This window comes from Callorhinchus milii, unplaced genomic scaffold (genome assembly GCF_018977255.1).
Source record: "Callorhinchus milii isolate IMCB2004 unplaced genomic scaffold, IMCB_Cmil_1.0 Scaffold51, whole genome shotgun sequence".
Classification (NCBI taxonomy): Eukaryota; Metazoa; Chordata; class Chondrichthyes; order Chimaeriformes; family Callorhinchidae; genus Callorhinchus; species Callorhinchus milii.
In genome coordinates, this window is record NW_024704792.1 from 41,480 (window position 1) to 59,544 (window position 18,065).

The following is an 18,065-nucleotide window of genomic DNA, read 5'->3' on the forward strand; positions in this document are numbered from 1 at the left end:
GCAGTGTTACCGAATATAATCCGCCAAATACAAAAAACATTCCTGTAAAAAGGGCTGAAACATTGAACTGCAAATGGAAAAACAACAGAAGTAGAGTAGCTCTTTACCAGAGTTTTGTTTCTATATTTCCCTGGACATTAAACCATCTTCGAATCTCTAATCTGTATTTTTAGTAATAAAGACCATATTTACATTTCCTATAGCGCCTCAACACGTCTTGCAGAGTATTGAGAGAAATATTCAATATTTCAGAAAATACATTATTCAGAAACAAAGTGCATTTATGTCAGATAACGTGAAGGTAGCGTATGAAACTCACAATTTTAATCAGGAAAATCAGCAAAGCTATTGAACATCAGCTTTCCTTTCTGTCCCACATCCATTCCCTGACCGGTACGACTTTTTTCCACTTCCACCACATTGCCGGCCCCCATCCGTTCGTGCAGTCCTGTAGCTCAGTGGTTAGAGCACTCGCTTTGCGAGCGAGAGATCTGCGTTCAATTCCACGCAGAGGGCGAAACCTTGGGCAAGTTTCCTTACTCCACAAAGAGCCTAATAATAATCCCTCCAAAACCCAAAACAATAATAAATTGGTCATTTTCAATCTACGACTGTTTGTGGGACATTGCTGTGCGCAATTGACTGCCGCGTTCGCCCACAAATATACAGTCAATTCACTTTACAGTGTGTTCTGTGAAGCGCTTTGGGACGTCCTCCCGACGTGAAAAGCGCTATATTAAATGTAAAGCATTATTACCTCACGCCGACAGCAGCCGAAACACTCATCCACTCCATCTCATTTCCCGGCTGGACTATTCCAATACCCTCCTTGCGGGCTCCCCAGCTCCACAATACACAACATTGAATTAATACAAATCTCCGCCGCTCTGTTTTGAGCAGTTTCACTCTATATGTGAGATATGTGAGGAGAAAGCCGGTGCGTGGATGTGATAGATGGAATCTTTCAATATAATTGGCAAAGCAGTTAAAGGAATGTGAATTTTTTTCTCCAGAAAATTTTTTGAGCTCGTGATAGACATTCCCTTGTTAACCAGTACATTTGTACTCAAGAAGGGTATTTGAACTGGATTGCTAATCACTGGGATATTTTGGATTTTAATCAGGAGCTCAGCTATTAATAATAATCCTTGCATTTGATAATCCCAGGAATCTCAAAAAATTCAGCGGCTGTGACAATGTTGCATCGGGGAGTCACTGCAGATAGTTTGCCCGAATTGGAGACTAATGCTTAGATAAGTAAGGATCATGCTGGCTTCTGTTCTGTGAACAATGTGTTGGACAGGCTATAGGTTTTATAAGATCATAAAAGTTTGTAAGATTCACAGAAAAACCACCTGCGTTACAGTCAACGATTTCTTCACAGAATTGGAGCTGGTGCCCTTTGAACCCCTCACCATTGAAATATGAGTGATGGGAAAAGAGTCACATTTTGCAGTTGATTCAGAATTTTTATTACAAATCAGAGAACGCTGTCAACTGGTCGAGGGCTATGATTCTCGCTTCGGGGCTCTGAAAATTCAAGGAAAAGCAGGAGGTCCGGGTTGAATTTCCGGACGTTGCCGTCTTGCGTATTCTCCAGCGCTTTTGGACGTTAAAGGCGCTCTATGTGTAATGTTGTTCCTATTGTTGTGTGTTATCCTGATCAACAAAATCCTAAAAGCATCGGTGATTCACTGCACGGCTGTTTGTGTGACGTTACTGTGGCAAACTATTCTGGCACCTTCACTCGCAAAATACTGTCACAACTGCAACAACAACAACAACTTGCACTTCTACGGCGCACTTTATTCAGGGTAGAGTCTCTGTTCGCTTAGAAGAATGCCCTTTGCAGTGTTTCCCTTGGAATATCAAGTGATGTCTTCCCGATATGAAAGGCTCTTTGCCAAATGAAACGATTTTTATCTTCCTGGTTGGGGAGTGGCTTACAGGGGCCTCATAGGAGTTGAACTGTCTTGGAGGTGTTGTTCTGCTCACACACTCTCCCTCTACTCCACACAAGGCATAACTTTCACTTTCTCCCTCTCTCGCTCTCTCTCTCTCTCTCTGTCTGTCTGTCTCTCTGTGTCTGTCTGTCTATCTGTCTAACTGTCTGTCTGTATGTCTGTCTGTCTTTCCATCTATCTATCAATCTATCTGTCTATTACAAACTCCCACCCTCACACCCCCATGTGTCTCTCACACTGTCTGTTTCCTTCTCACTCTATGTCTCTCACAATCGGTCTCTCTCTCTATGTCTCCCTTTCTCATTCTTTCTCTTTATGCCTCTCAGATCAGATGAGAAATTGATTTCCAGGTTGTGTCCAATTCAGGTCAGATGCTAAACAACTCGCGCCACTACTGGGAAAAGAGATGGGAGTTTCTCCTGGTGATGGATTCCGTATCAGCTCATTTCAAGCGGTATAAAAGTTTCAATATTAGACATGATTTCAAATGGCAATGGCTTATGTGCAGCTAAACTACTGTTATTGTGTAAGCTTTGCAGCTTTACCGGATACAAAAGCACAATTCACAAACAACGCCCTGCAATAACGGCAGAAATATTTAACCACAAAGTAACAAAAAGATCTGACGTTAACGTCAGAGTTTCCGTGGAAGGTTTTTTTCCTCCACATTTCTCTCTGTAAGGAAACCGTCTTCGAATCTCCAAAGTTCTTTTTAACAATATTAGTAATCCTTGCATTTGATGCAGCGAATTATCACGTCATCAAAGCGCTTCACATGATATACTGTAGCGTGAAGTGACTCCGTGTTTATGTATGGAAAGCAGCATTATTACAAGTAATCTTTTTGCGGACGTAGCTTTATGCAATTTGTTGCTGCTTTTCACCCACAAAATATAGAGTCCATCCTGCATGGAGGGCGCTGTATAAGTGAAAGTTGTTGTTTCATATCGATATGGTTAACAGAGTAACAATAATAATATAATACTACTACTCATATTACAATACTGAGTCCAAGCTGGTGGATAATAACAGTAACAATAATACTGGGCGTCCCTCTCTCTGTCGCTCTCCCTCTCTCTCTCTCTCTGGCTCTCTCATTCTCCGTTCAATCATTGGTGACCAGGAAGAAATTGGTCGCGTCTTTCTTTTTGCTGCCAGTCACCAGTTACCAGGGAGCAGTTGCCGTGCCCTTATCAGTGAAGGAGAGGAGCATTTCTGCCGTAGGGTGAGGTTGGAATATTGGAATGAGTCAACCTGGTGATGTTAGGTGAGGGTGAGCGAGGGGGAGAGACGTGATGTTGTTGCTGGCGTGACCGCCTGAGTGTAGGAGAGAGGAGAGAGAGTCACACACAGTTGGTGAGCTGTGCGATAAAGCCTGTCACACACACACACACACATACACGCTCAGAGAAGCAGAGAGAGAGGGAGAGGGAGAGAGAGAGAGAGAAAACGCGTGAGCGCGAGAGACACTGAGAGAGGGTGATTGTGAAAGACAGAACGAGAGAGTGGGTGAGTGTAAGAGTGAGAGAGAGAGAGCGTAAGTGTGATAGAGCCAAAGTGATCTCACGACACTACTGTAAGAAGAGATGGGAGTTTCTCCAGGTGATGGAGTCCATTTCAGCTCAATTCAAGCTATAAAAGTTTTAATATCAGACATGATTTCAAATGCCAATGGTTTGTGTGCAGCTGAACTACTGTTATTGTGTAAGATTTGCAGCTTTACCGGATGTCAAGCACAAACCACAAAAAACGCCCTGCAACAACGGCTGAAATCTTAACCACAAAGCAACAAAAGGAACTGCAGCTCACGCCAGAGTTTCCATGGAAGTTTTTTCTTCTCCACTTTTCTCTGTACTGAAACCGTCTTCGAATCTGCAAAGTTCTTTTTAACAATAATAATAATCGTTGCATTTGGTGTAGTGTTACAGCCCTCTGGTGATGGCGCCGCGCGGGGCATCCTGTAAAGCTGTAGACAGAGACAGAGACATAGAGACGGACACATGTTCACACAGTGTCTGTCTATCTGTGTGTCTCTGTCTCTCACCGACTGAGCTGCGGAATGAGGGGTATGTCCTGACTCTCTGATGTTGATCTGCAGTGTTGGTGCTGGAGTAAATGGAGGATGGATTCAGGACAGCTCACACACACACACATGTAGTCTTTCTCTGTCTCACACATAAAAGGTTTCGCTGGCTCAGACACAAAGTCACTTTCAGTCTACTTTAATGCATAATCTATCTATCTCTCTCATAGATAGATAGATAGATGGATAGATGGATGGATGGATGGATGGATGGATGGATGGGTGGGTGGGTGGGTGGGTGGGTGGGTGGATGGATGGATAGATTGTTTGCGCTAGAGTAAAAGCAGGATGGATTCAGGACAACTCACACACACATATAGTCTTTCTCTGTCTCACACATAAAAGGTTTCTCTGGCTCAGACACAAAGTCACTCCCAGTCTCTCTTTTACACACCACCTCACTTTCTCTCACACATAGACAGACACAGTCTCTGTCTCTCTCACTCTTTCTCTCACATACACGCACAAATAATCTCTCTCACATACACACAGAGTCTGTGTCTCATAAACACAGTTTCTCTCTATGTTTGTCACACACACATTCTGTCTGCGGATCAAACACACAGACACAGTCTATCTCTGTCACACTGTCTCTCTCTCTCTCCCTCTCTGTCTCTCACACACAGTGTCTGTTCCTCTCCCAAAAACATTCTGTGTCTTGCTCACCCACAATATCTTTGTATCTCTCACAAACAGTCTCTCCGCACACAGTCTCTCTCTGTCTCTCACACGCACAGTCTCTGTCTGTCTCTCACACAGTCTCTCTCTGTCTCTCACACACACAGTCTCTGTCTGTCTCTCACACAGTCTCTCTCTGACTCTCACACACACAGTCTCTGTCTGTCTCTCACACAGTCTCTCTCTGACTGTCTCACACACAGTCTCTGTCTGTCTCTCACACAGTCTCTCTCTGACTCTCACACACACAGTCTCTGTCTGTCTCTCACACAGTCTCTCTCTGACTCTCACACACACAGTCTCTGTCTGTCTCTCACACAGTCTCTCTCTGACTCTCACACACACAGTCTCTGTCTGTCTATCACACAGTCTCTCTCTGTCTCTCACACACACAGTCTCTGTCTGTCTCTCACACAGTCTCTCTCTGTCTCACACACACAGTCTCCTCATGTCTCTCACAGAGTCTCTCTCTGACTCTCACACACACACAGTCTCTGTCTGTCTCTCACACAGTCTCTCTCTGACTCTCACACACACACAGTCTCTGTCTGTCTCTCACACAGTCTCTCTCTGACTCTCACACACACAGACACCTCGTGTCTCTCACATTCGTTCACACTGTCTCTGTCGCCCTCTCTCTCTGACATCACAATCACAGCCACAGACCGCGACACAGACCCGGAAACTATAGTTCCCGTCATGCTTCACGGCTTAGTGGCCTCTGGTGACGGGGCCGGACCGCGCGGGGCGTCCTGGGAGCTGTAGTCATGGAGTGGCAGAGACGCAGAGACAGACACATGTCCACACAGTCTGTGTCTCTGTGTCTCTGTGGCTGTCTCTCTCACTGACTGAGATGGGAATGAGCGGCAGGTCCTGACTGTCTGATATTGACCTGCCATGTCTGTGCTCGTGTAAGAGGAGAATGGATTCACGGACAGCTCACAAACTCACACACAGTCACACAGACTCTCTCTCACACTCTTTCTCACACGAAGAAATAATCTCTCTCTCCCTCACGCACACACAGTATCTGTTTCTCTCTCTCTCTTAAACCCACAGTCTCTCTCTCTCACACACCTCAATCTCTTTATGTCTCACACACATTCTCTCTCACACACACAGTCTCACCCACACTCCCAGTCTATCTGCGCACAGTCGCTCTCTCTCTTAAACACACACACATAGTCTCTCTATCTCTCTCACACACACTGTCTCTATTTGCGTCTTATACGCTGTCTCTGGAGGAAGATGGTTTCAGTCTCACACACCCACACAGTCTCGCTCTGTGTCTCTCTCACACACTCTCACACACACAATCTCTCTCTATCTCTCACACACAGTCCCTCTCTGTCTCTCACATACAGTGCCTCTCCGTCTCTGACACACAACGTCTCTCTCTGTATCTCACACACAGTCTCTCTCTCTGTTGACAGTATGGATATCAGTAATACTATTATCAATATTAATATACTAGTAATACTGATATCATACTGCTATTCTAATATAACATAATTTTTATAATGAGAACAACAATAAAACCAAAATTATATGCTAGTAACAATAAAAGCGCTTTCCCTTCACACAGAGCACCATTTCAGAGCTTAACGTTGGCGGAACCTGTTTCCAAGTCAGAGGAAAAGTGATAATGATTACAATAACGTGGTTGAGTGTGAGAGAGGAGGTCGTGCGTGTCGCATTGAGTCCTTTAAACTGTCCTTTAGCTTAGATCCTAATTCATGAAACTCGCTCTGCAGCATCCCCTTCCGTTTTTTTTTTCCCTACGCCGTTTCTCCCAACGTGGAGGACGATATCTGCCCCCTCCCTTTCAAAATTCCTCTTCAGCTGCTTTGAGTTCCTTAACCGGCACCAGGTAGCCCACGTACGCTTCGGGCACTCCTTCTTAGCTGCAAATGATACTTCCTATTCACCTAATAATTGAAACGCCAAGTCACATTTACGGTTCGCTTCTCCTCTTCCCCGCTTCGGATAGCCTTCTGATCCATTGTGCCTTCTGACTCTCCACAGTCATTCTCATTGCACTCGCAGGAATCGAATACATCTTACCTGTTGGTGAGGCCTAGTGTCTGCGTGGCCTACTCCTCTTCCTCTCTTAGATACCCACTGCTCTGCTCACTGAAGTAGCACCTTCTCTTTCCTTTATCTGTGCTTTGCTAAGGGACGTGAACGACTTCAGCATAAAGCTGTCCAGAAATTCCTGTCCCTTCCTTTTCAATCGGAGTGTGTCTGACTCGCACTGCAGCTCAACAATTATGAATCAGAGTGTGTCAAGCCAGAGACAATTCCTGCAGAAATGATATTCCAGGACAATCTCCCAGTGCATAAACTCTCGGATATTAAGTTCTCGACACTCTACCTGTTCTGTTATATCAACTTATAATTTATCAGTTAACTCTGTAGTTCACTTCACACCTTCTTCCGTCTCTGCACCAAGTTCCCATGCTCACTCAGTACTCTGGTCGCAGCTCACTCCAGAAGGCTCTGCTTGATTGGCAATGAGTATTTGATTCCCTTGCTCACCATGTTCAAAATCCAAATGAACACAGTCTTCTGACCAAATTTCCCAACTCCAGCTCGGTACCCAGACAACAGTGTCAAGAGTTTTAAGATGTGTTAAAAGCACATTGTACAAGCTTTACAATTGTCAGCTGAGCTTGCTTGGCAATATTGTTTCGCTGAGCACTAACCATTCACCAATTTGTCAGAGAGCACCAGGATCATTATAACAGTCTTCATTTCTGCATAAAAAGCCTGGTCTGTGTACAACAGCCCTGGACTCTCTTTTACAGACCTGGTCTTTTTACAACTAGCCACGTCTCTGTGTAAAGGACCTGGTATCCGAGTAAAATATCTGGTCTCTGCATAAAAGGCCTGCTAGCTATATAACAGTTCGTTTTTTGTATTATTGGCCTGATCACCAATTAACAGGCATGGCTCTGGATTATGGGCCTGATCTCTGCAAAGAAGGCCTGCATTCTGTATAACAGGCTTGATGAACTTATAACACATCAGATATCTGTATAAAGGTTCCCTTCTCTGTATAACAGGCTGATCTCAATATAACAGGCCTTGTCTCTGTATAGCAGGCCGGTCTTTGGAAAACATGCCTGGTCTTCGTATAACAGGCTTGATTTCTTTATAATAGGCCTGTTCTCCTTAAAGTAGGCCTGCTGTCTCTAAAATGGGCCTGGTTTCTGTATAACATTGCTGGTCTCTGTATAACAGGCCCGATCTCTTAAATCAAGCCTTGTTTCTGTATAACAGGACTGCTATCTGTATAACAGGCCTGGTGTATGCATAAGAGGCCTGGTCTCAGTTCTACAGGCCTGGTCCCTGTGTTAGAGGCCTGGGCTCTTTATAACAGGCATGCTCTGTATAAAGGCCTACCCTCTGTATGACAGGACTGATTTATGTATGATAGGCCTCGTTTCCGCAGAACAGGCCTTGTGTCTGTATAAGAGGCCTCTTGTTTCATAACAGGCCATGTGTCTGCATAACAGGCGTGTTGTCTATATAACAGGCCTTTTGTATGTAACAGACCTTATTTCTGTATAACAGGCGTTGTTGCTCTATTGGCCTTTTCAATGCATAACAGATCTGATCTCTGCTTAACAGGCCAGATATGTGTATAAAAGGAGTATTCTGTGTACAACTGGCCTGATCTCTGTATATCAGGCCTAGCCTCTGTGTAACAGGTCTTGTTTGAGTATAACTGGCCTTGTCTCTGTATAGCAGGCCACGTTGTCTGTATCACAGTTCTGGTAACTATATAACAGGCTCGTTCTCTGAATATGAGTCCTTTTCTCTTTGTAACAGCACGGTCTTGGTAAAGTAGGCCTGTACTCTCTGCAACAGGCTTGGTCTACGTATAACCGACTGGTCTCTGTATAACAGGCCTTGTGTTTGTAAACACGCTGCTTTCTCTACAACAGGTATTGTGTCTGTATAACGGTTCTGGTCTCTTGATACCAGCCGTGTTCTCTGTATGACTGTCCTTTTCTATTACAGATGTGGTTTCTGTATAACAAGCCAAGTCTCTGTGTAACAGAAACTGCTCTAAGTTTATTAGGCCTGTTCACTGTATAAAGGCATAGTCTATGTGTAACGGGCTGATCTCTGCATAATAGGCCTTGTGTCTGTACAACAGTGCTGGTCTCTGTATAACAGGATTATTCGCTGTATAGATGGCCTTGTCTCTGTATATCAGGCCTAGTCTCTGTTTGATGCCTCATCTTTGTATAACAAGTCTGGTCTGTTTTTAACAGGCCTGGTGTTGTCTACATAAAAGGACTGCTCTCCTTATAATAGGTCTGTTCTCTGTACAACTGGCCATAATGTTCATGATCGGCTAGTGGTGTACATTAGGCAAATAATGTAGATACGTGAATATCGACAGATATTTTGCAACAAGTCTAAACACTGTGTTTTTTAGCTTTTTTCACTAAGAAAATCAATTGTTTGTTGAGGAAGGGTCACTTCATTTTGGTGTGGATTAACAGTGTCTCCTCCACTTCTGCACTGTAAGGAATAGAACTAAACCCTGATAACATAATTTGTCCTTGGCAGAATTCCTTTAATCATGAGACAGATCGGATGAAATTAGTCCAAATTTGCCGGATTATGCATCGACTGGAGTTGGCTTCTGCCAGCGGTGGGAGCTGCCGGTAGTAGAAACTGTCGTTGGTGGGAGGGGAAAGATGATGGAAATCTTGATCAATCTGCCTGGGGTATTGGAAGCTGGAGACGTAGAAGAGGTATCAGAAAGCAGAATTAATGTGTAATGTTAGACGTTTGTTCCTGTAGCTTTGTGTATCTGTGATGGTGTATCCTTGTAACTTCCATTGTTTCTATTAAGCTTCAGAAAGTACATTTTCGAAATAGTTGGCAATTAAACAATACCGTTTCTTAACCATTTAGGCAATTGTTGTTCAGAGCGTAATAGTGTCAAGAACCTAAAGCACAAATATCGTCACAAGTAGGGAAATCACGACTGCAATTGTGAAATAGGGTTTAATGAGTCAATATGTCCAGGAACTATGATTGTGACAATGAAAGGACAAAAACGTAATGAGATTCTTACCATTAAATTCCAGCCTCCACCACAGACGTATGGCAAACCAGCAGCTTTAAGAAATTTGCTCCGATTCACACCAATATATATTTCCTTTATTTTAAATTTAAGCGAATGCAATTTGGTAACAATCATAGAGGAAATGGGTGGCTTTGAAAAGAGTATTTGGGGGTTAACATCAGCAGAAGGGAGAATCGACAGCTTCTTGTCTGCCACTGGATTTGGTCATGTTATTCCTTCTCTCCATGCCCACTGCATCCATGTCTGCAGTCTCTCTTCCCAACCATGTCTGCAGTCTGTCTATGATTACAGTGGTGAGACATCACCTTGTTGACGAGTATCAACAAGATAATAATAATCCCTCCAAAAAACCAAAAACAATAATAAAAAAAATTGGGTCATTTTCAATCTACGACTGTTTGTGGGACATTGCTGTGCGCAATTGGCTGCCGCGTTCGCCCACAAATATACAGTCAATTCACTTTACAGTGTGTTCTGTGAAGCGCTTTGGGACGTCCTCCCGACGTGAAAAGCGCTATATCAAATGCAAGGATTATTATTATTATTATTATTATTTAATAGCCACCGGTGCTTTGGGGGTGTGGGTGGTGAGGGAAGCGGGAGGATTTGCTGTTTTGCCACTTGATCATTTTCTGCGGATGCAGCAGCTTTCTTTGCAGCTTTCTTTACCAACCCTTAACACACAGAGACACTACAGTAGCCTACAGAGGGCAACGTAAAACAAACAGTCACTACACTGACCTCCTGGAGACAGTGCAGCAGACAGAGTCACAATATTGGCCTCCTGTGTGCAGTATAACACAACAGTCACTTCACTAGCCTCATATAGGCCGTGTGACGCTCACAGTCGCTACATTAGCATTCTCTGGGCAGTGAAGCATACACAGTCACAACAATGATATCCTGTGTGCAGTTTAACACCAATAATCACTTCAGTAATCTTCAAGGGGTAGAGTAACACACACACACAGCCACTACACTACCTACTTTTGGGCATTGGGACACACACTGTCACCATATTTACCTCTTGTGTGAAGTGAAACACGCAATTAATTTCATAGGCCTTGTGGGAAGCATACCAGACACAGTCACTACACGAGCATCCTGTGGGCAGTGAGATACACACAGACACTACATGGCCTGTCGTGGGCAATGTAACAGTCACAGTCACTACACTAGCCAGCTGTGGGGAATGTATCGCACACAGTCTCTACACCAGCCTATTGTTATGGAGTCCTGTAACATATTGGTGATGCCACATGGTTCGCCAGTCAGGGGACTTGGTTTTGATTCCGGGAAAGGGAAAAACATTAGGCATATTCCATTAATCCACCCACACGACTTTCTTTACTTGCAGTAAGAAGAAACCAGCTTGTTAGTCAATTGGTGGATCACACTTTAGGATTAATAAATCTTTCAAATTGGCACATCTCTAAGTTGCGATAAGGTGTTATATCAAATGCAAGGATCCTTCCTGGACAAATTGAGGCCACAGAAGATGTGGATATTGGACTGTAATCAGTGTCATTATCCTTGATCCCAATGAACAGAGAGGCCACATGAGATGCGAGGGCTGTATAATTGCCAGAGACCGTATTCTGGATCATGCTGAGGAGAAACAGAAGGACTGAGATAGATAGATAGAGAGAGAAGGAGAAAGAGAGAGAGGCAGATAGGCGGAGAGGTAGAGCGATAGACAGACACAAGAGACAGAGAAAAATCAGCTAAAAAAATGGAGCGTTTCAGTTTTTAAGTGTGCAGAGAGGTAATTGAGAGAGAAATAGATCTTTTGCATTCTGGGGTCCTGTAGCTCAGTGGTTAGAGCACTGGTTAGTGTGTTCTGTGAAGCGCTTTGGGACGTCCTCCCGATGTGAAAAGCGCTATATCAAATGCGAGGACTATTATTATTATATTTCATCTAGCGCGTCAACATGTTGTCAAAACATCTGAAAGTGCTTCTCACAATCTAATGAAAAGTGTACTGTTTCGTGAATGAAACGCAGAAGCAAATATTGCATAGCAGTATCCCACAAACAGTCGTCGAGCGAGCGATCAATTTTATTTTGGGGATTATCGGCCAGTACACTGAGAGAGAGAGAGATAGAGAGCGAGAGAGAGAGAGAGAGGGAGAGCGAGAGAGAGAGAGAGAGTCCGGTTGAAAGAGACCAAATCACTAACCGAAAACTGACTGTCGAGCGATTTGGGACGTCCTCCTCAAGCGAATCACGCGAAAGTTGCGACAAGGGGTTAAATACACCACCTTCTGGCTCAGGCGAGACATAGGGCTGAACTGGGCAGACACTGGGCCAACAAAGCGGTCAATACTCAGAGCTGGAAGCAACGAGCATTCAACCATTCACTGAGACAAACACGGTTTAATAATAATAATCCTTGCATTTGATATAGCTCTTTTCACGTCTGGAGGACGTCCCAAAGCGCTTCACAGAACACACTGTAAAGTGAATTGACTGTATATTTGTGGGCGAACACGGCAGCCAATTGCACTCAGCAATATCCCACAAACAGTCGTGGATTGAAAATGACCAATTTAATATTGTTTTTTGTTTTTTGAAGGGATTATTATTAACACCAGAGTGCTTAAATAATTAAATAAACAAAGAGTAAATAACAAAGAAACAAACAAACAAACAAATAAATAAACAAATATATAAATAAGTAAACAAACAAACAGACAAACAAACAAATAAGGGATTATATTAACACCAGAATGCTTAAATAACACTCACTTTTATTTCTTAACATTATTAAGGATATCAGTATTATTAAGGATATCAGTAATATGAATGAACATTAGCAATGATAATGTCAATAACATGTATATTACAAAGTGTAATATATTACCAATCATTTTGTTTGAAATAACCCATTATCACTTCAACGAGACATGGCAAAGCACTTCACAGGATTGACTATACAGTTGAGTGACTTTACTTTGTGAGCGAAACATGGCAGTCAACGGTATACGATAGCGGCCCATAAACAGTCATTGGGTGAGTAACTGCTTTTGTTTGATGGAGGGAGAAATTCTCTTTTTGAGTAGTGCCACGGGTTATCAAATGTACACCTGAACAGGCAGACTGCTCCTTGGATTATCATCTAATCAGAAAGACAGAACTCTTGAAGCTGCTCAAATTAAGAGAAATGAACGACAGACAGACACACTCTGTCAGACAGACACGCAGACATAGACACACACACAGACAAATGGACAGTCATTTCACCGGCTGACAAACAACTATTTTCTTTAATCTGGGGGAGGGGTCGCCGCCTGTTCAGTACATGTCTCTTGTGCAGCAGTTTGTGCAGCAGTAGGAAGCTTCGCAGACAGTGATTTCAAAAGCTGGTGAACGCAGGACAAATGTAGAAACCTGCTCTGGATTAGAGATAGCAAACTTGCTAAAGGGTTTCTGTGAACTCGGTGACACAAAGGTGTGTGTGTGGAAAGGGTATTATTGGGGGGGTTGCTGTAAGTCTGGAGTGGGCGTGTGTTGAGATGTGGGGGCGGGTTTAGGGGTCAGGGGTGAGAAGATGATTCTGTGCAAATATTTCCCTTATCGCTGGACAATTATGATTTAAGGTTGATGGGGGTGGGGTGGACCAGGCATCTGATACATGTGGAATCACACCATCGTGCTTACGACTTACAGTCACAACATCTACACGTCGAAATTCCTGCGTTTGTAAACAGTGTGCAGCGTCCCTGCCAAACTAATCACCATGAGGATGAGGCACAGACTTGCGAGAATCAGGCTTGCGGTTCTCATCGTGTGTCTCGGGGTAGCTGCTGTGGTCCAACCAGCTAATCATACATAGATTGCAATTGAGAGCACTGCCCATAAACATTCACCACTGCCTGTCCAGCTACAACCATACTACCTTTCAGGGCTTTGGCTCGCAGGATCGGCCTACCCTCCCCAACCCCTCCATTGCAAATGCGCACCTCCACACCGCACGCGGAGCCCTGAATTGGTAGGATTTCATTTTCCTAGTGAACAGTCCGCCCTTGGGTGCCCTGCCGAATTGTGGGGGAGCAACCATTGGCGGGTACGCAATAGGAAGAGAGCAGAGAGTGGCATTAGAGTAGAGAGCTCCAGTGGGATAGCGAGCACCAGTACAGAAACTGGTAGAGAGCACGAAACGGGATCAGATAGAGAGTTGCAGCACCACAATGACAACATGGGGAGAGAACAGAGAATGGGATTAGAATAAAAATCTTCTCACCAATCCCTTCTTGAACTGTTGTGTTTAACTGCGAATACAAAATGTAATAAACGTCTTGTTTTATTTATTTTAATCCTTCCCTTTCATCCAGTATCAAAAGGCATTCAAAGATAATTTTTGTAAAGTGCAGTTTCCTACCGCACCAACGCGATGAGCTGGCTGTTCCTTTATTACGAACAATTATATTCTGCATTGAGTAATATTAATGGCCACTTACCTCTCTTGTACTCACAGATTCCCAGTATAAGGCCAGTGATTACTGTCAAAGTGACAATCCCCACTGAAAGTCCTAGAGTGAGCATCCCGGTCCAGCGTGCTAGTGAGGAAAATGGACAAGGAAATTTGTTGTCTTTGAAGAGTGCAGAGATAACAAAATGTATCATGTTCAAGACGCCAATCTGGTTTCATCTCCCGATAAGAAAACCCTACAGAAACTAATGTTTCCTTTGTTCCAATGAAAATAGCCCAAGCTCCCCTATTCTGTCCTCAAGAGAAAAGCCTGTCGCCCTCTGACCCTGTGAGGGGAAAGATCAGCAGGATCTCTTTCGGTGCTGCGATGGTGACCTGCCCAGCTGTGGAAGATTAGTATCGATTCCACCTTTGATGGTGGTCACCAATCCGATCCCTGAGCCAGACGGCTCCGCAGTGTTGCAGCGGACTGCAGATGGCAGCAAAGTCCAGCCTGGCACACCGGCAAGCGGTTTGGGAGAAGATTGGTCACCGGAGGGTGGAGGTCTACCCACTCGACTTTTATAGCCCAAGCCAGTGTTAGCGGTTTGGATGGTCCTAGCCAGGAAAGAAGGGGCTATGTACTACACTGTGCTCAGTAACAAGCTGTGGGGTGCAGTTTATTAAATAATAGCTGCTATGTAACTACAAGATCTGGAATCGCCAAATCCTGCCTCAAACAACAAAATAAAAACGAAAGAACGTGACGGAGAAGCGGTTCAGCAAAGGAAAAGCTTTACAACAACAACAACAACAACAACAAGCTTCCATTTATTGTGCGCCTTTCACATCGGGAGGACGTCCCAAGGCGCTGTACAGTTGGGTCAGGACCCGAGCCGGGGGGAAATGGTCAGGCTGAGGGGAAGGGAGGGAACGAGGACGGGGTAGAGAGTCGAGAGGGGAGCTGAAGGCTGAAGGTCAAAGAGAAAGGCCTTGAGATCGGCCTTGAAGGAGGAAAGGGAGGAGGCGGCGAAGGCACTGGGGATTAGAGTTCCAGAGCCTCGGGGCTGAGAGGCTGAAGGCCACCGATGGTCGGGCGGTTGGGGCGGGGGATGTGGAGCAGACCGGAGCCAGAGGAACGGAGGGTACGGGCAGGTAGGTAGTGGGATAGTAGGTCGGAGAGGTCGGAGGGAGTGAGGCCGTGAATGGCCTTGTAGGTGAAGATGAGGATCTTGAAATCGATCCTCTGGGAGATGGGGAGCCAGTGGAGGCGAGCGAGGGTGGGAGTGATGTGTTCCCGAAGCCTAGTGCGGGACAGTACATCCCGAACATGCTGTGTGGGGATCGCTCGGATGTTTGGGTTTGGAAACTGTTTTACAGCTGTGATGTCTCGCATCAGATAATCTGGTCAACACCATGCGATAACATAGAAATACCATCGATGGTGCGAAGCGTAGCTACAACAGGAGCTGCTGTCGATGGTCAAAAAACAAACAAGTTATTGCATGAGATTTTACTCAGCTCTTACCCGACATAGAGGGTCCCACTTGCTCGCTCTCTGGTGATGTGAATTCTCGGCTGCCAATATGTGCAGTATATTTGCACGAGTAATTCCCTGCACTGGTATTTGATTGGGTAAATGTAGCCGTGTTTTTATTCTGTGGAGCACGTTGCGATGTGATAAACTCGCCGTCTCTGTATAAAGAGAAATTGCTGCCGGGATAATTTCCAGAACACGAGATTTGAGCGATTTTCCCTCTCGCAAACATTCGTGAATCTGACTTCATCCAAATGGTGGGTTTCTGGAGAGGATCTGGAATGAAAAGACACTGAAGATAATCTCACGTAAATCCACTCCGTGACACGGACACGATTCAGGATAAAGCAAAACTGAAAATGTATTTGTTTCCCACCCTCGATGAGGCATTTGAACGAGGGGCGTTGGGGAGGGTTTGAGAGGCAGATTCAGAACAGGATCCAGAAGTGTTTCTTTACACAGGGGGATTGGAGCGACGGCTGAGAGTGGGGTGGCCCAAGTGGGCAGTGATGGCCGGGACTGGGGTAACACACAGCTCCACACTGCGACAGGAGGATGGAATTTCAATCTGAACCTCTCAGGTGATTTTCATCCGTATTTTTAAATAACAATTGGAACAAGGTGGTAGAACAGAAAACGCAGAAGGGGACTTCACACAGAGGGCAGTGAGATGTTGGCACTCAACTCCTGCATCTGCAGCTGACACAGATAGTGTAGACACACTTATGAGGAAGTGCGACCGTCACACGAGGGAGAGGGGAATAGAGAGTTTTGAAGTGACGGTGTGGCAGAGAATGAGATACAGTGTACTAGAAGTTTTGCGAGGTAGTGAGGGGGTGCAAGGCAGGAGTAGACCGTATGGGAAGAATGGAGGTTGTGGGAGCGAGTAACGGTGATGGAGGCAGAGTGTAATAGCAGTTAGGTTGTGGGAGTCATCAGTGTGTGGGAGGGTATGATTTTGTGGGAAGGACGGTGGAATGCAGTTGTGAGTTGCAGTAATGGTGAGGGAGATTGTGTGTGGGATGGAGTGAGGGAGTCGGCTGAAGGAAGGGCAGAAGGAGAGAGGGGGATATAGAGGAATGCGGAGATACTTGTTTCACAAAGCGAGTGAAAGAAGATAACTGTTTGGGTAGGAAAAGTTTGAAGGGTTATGGGACGAAAGCGGAATCGTGATATTGAATTAGATGGTTCTGGTTAAACACCCAATGGCCTCCTTCTGTGCTGTATAATTCTATGATTCTATGAAAAAGGGTGAGGACGGGGAGGAAAATGCTACGAACGCGGTGACTGGACACGAGGGGCAGTAAGTGATCATTGGTGAGAGAGTCCAGGCTTCCGCTTTCACTCCGCATAGAGATTCCCACTCGATCGCTGTTTGGTGATGTGTGCTGTTGGCCGACTATCTGTGTAGTGTATTTTGACCTGTAATTTCCAGCACTGATCTCCGATGGGGTTAATGTGGTCGTATTATTATTCTCTGCAGCTGGTTGTGATGTGATCAACTTCCCGTCTCTGTATCAAGAGAAATTGCTGCCAGGACAATTCCCAGAACATGACATCTGAGCGCTTTCTCCTCTCTCAAACACCCGGGAATCTGGCTTCACGGAAATTATGTGTTTCTGGACGGATATGAAATTAGAACAAAGTAAGGATAATCTCGCAGACACTGTGTTGCATGCAGACAGTTAGGGTTAGAATAAGAGTGACCATTTGCTTGTTTTTCAGCATCGAGAAAGCGTCTGCACAAGGCGGAGTGGTCAAGGGGGAGATTTCTGACAGACCCCAGATAGTGTTTCTTTACGCGGAGGGAGGGGTAGCAGCGGTTGCGAGTTGGGTGGCTTGGGAGGGTAGTGGACAGAAGTAACCCACAGCTCCAGCCAGGGACGGGAGGACGCGAATTCAGTCTGAACATCTCGTGTGATCTTCAAATGTGTTTGTAAACAAAATGATAAGATCAGGCCCAGTTGATCAAAAACAAAATTTAGGAGCAACGATTTCACACCGATGAGAGTGAGGTGGAGGAATTTGCTGCCTGAACCAACGGTGGAATCAGGTGGTCCAGATACATTCAAGAGGAAGATAGCTCTTTGCAAGAGGGTGAGGGGAATAGAGGGTGTGGGAAGCAGGCGCGTGTGGGAGCGAGTATGTGGGAGGAATGTGGCAACAGAGGAGGGAGGGTAGAGAGATTGAGGGAGATGGGAATACAGAGTGATGCAGTAACGGAGTGAGTGGTTGAGATGGAAATAGAGTGTATGGAGGAAGGGAGTGAGTGGGGAAGAATGG

General features: G+C 45.0%; 1 long non-coding RNA gene across 1 annotated transcript; it reads right to left on the bottom strand.

Moving 5' to 3' along the window:
• Positions 1–14,056: 14,056 nt before the first annotated feature.
• LOC103190509 lies at positions 14,057–15,959 on the bottom strand. The gene is made up of 3 exons (XR_006085915.1): positions 15,774–15,959; positions 14,295–14,393; positions 14,057–14,105 (listed from the first exon to the last, which is right to left on the bottom strand). It is a non-coding gene; the product is annotated as an uncharacterized LOC103190509 (long non-coding RNA).
• Between the last annotated feature and the right edge of the window lie 2,106 nt (positions 15,960–18,065).